Raw genomic sequence first — 1,092 nt, 5'->3', positions numbered from 1 at the left:
GAGGAGCGTTTTTGCTATTCGGGGTCTTTTATTGTTCCATATGAATTTTTGGATTGCCTCTTCTATTTCCTTGAAGAATGAGGTTGGAATTTTGATAGATAGTGCATTGAATTTGTAGATAGCCTTGGGAAGTATTGCCATTTTCACGATGTTAATCTTTAGAATCCAGGAGCATGGGAGGTTTTGCCATTTACGAGTACATTTCTTATCAAGCATTGCTGCCTCCTCCTTTGTTTCCCCTTCCTATCCCTTCTCATATCGCAGCCCCCCCCCGTATTCCTTCTACTACCCCCCCAAAGTTGTAAAGTTCCTTTTTTGACATAAGGACTTGTAAATTGCATTGTTGCAATGGGTCCACCTGTATCCCTATTTAAATGATTTATTTTTTCCCTTCCCCTCCACAAATTATATCAACATCAAATACAATGAGAATGGGTTATATTGTGGGGGAGGGACATAGGGACATACAAAGCAACAAAGAAATCATCTTATAAATATGTTAGAAGCAATCGCATGAAAGTAAAAAAAACATTTGAATACTTATCTTGGGGTTCATTTCACATAACATCAACATATCTGACCTTTTCTGCTTGTCTCAGACATGTACTAGTTATTACAAATAAGGGAAACCATGGGGCCTATGTTTCACTGGGCCTGGCTTCACTTAATATAATTTTTTTCAAGTCTTTCCATTTCCTCACAAATGGGACAATGTCATTCTTTCTTATGGAGGCATAGAATTCCGTTGTGTATATATACAACATTTTCTTGATCCATTCATTAACTGAGGGGCATCTGGGTTGGTTCCATATCTTAGCTATGGTAAATAATGCTGCAATAAACATAGTTGTGCTGGTAACTTTAGTATGTTCTAGTTTGTGATCATTTGGGCAAATGCCCAAAAGTGGTATTGCTGTGTCATAGGGAAGCTTTATGTGGAATCTTTTGAGGAACCTCCATACTACTTTCCAAAGTGGTTGAACAAGTTTACCCTCCCACCAACAATGTAGTAAGGTTCCCTTCTGTCCACATCCCCTCCAGCATCTGTTGTTATTAGAGTTCTTGATTATAGCCATTCTAACTGGGGTGAGG

Source organism: Dipodomys ordii, unplaced genomic scaffold (assembly GCF_000151885.1).
Source record: "Dipodomys ordii isolate 6190 unplaced genomic scaffold, Dord_2.0 Scaffold9, whole genome shotgun sequence".
In the NCBI taxonomy this organism is placed as follows: Eukaryota; Metazoa; Chordata; class Mammalia; order Rodentia; family Heteromyidae; genus Dipodomys; species Dipodomys ordii.
This window is presented reverse-complemented; position numbering follows the sequence as displayed.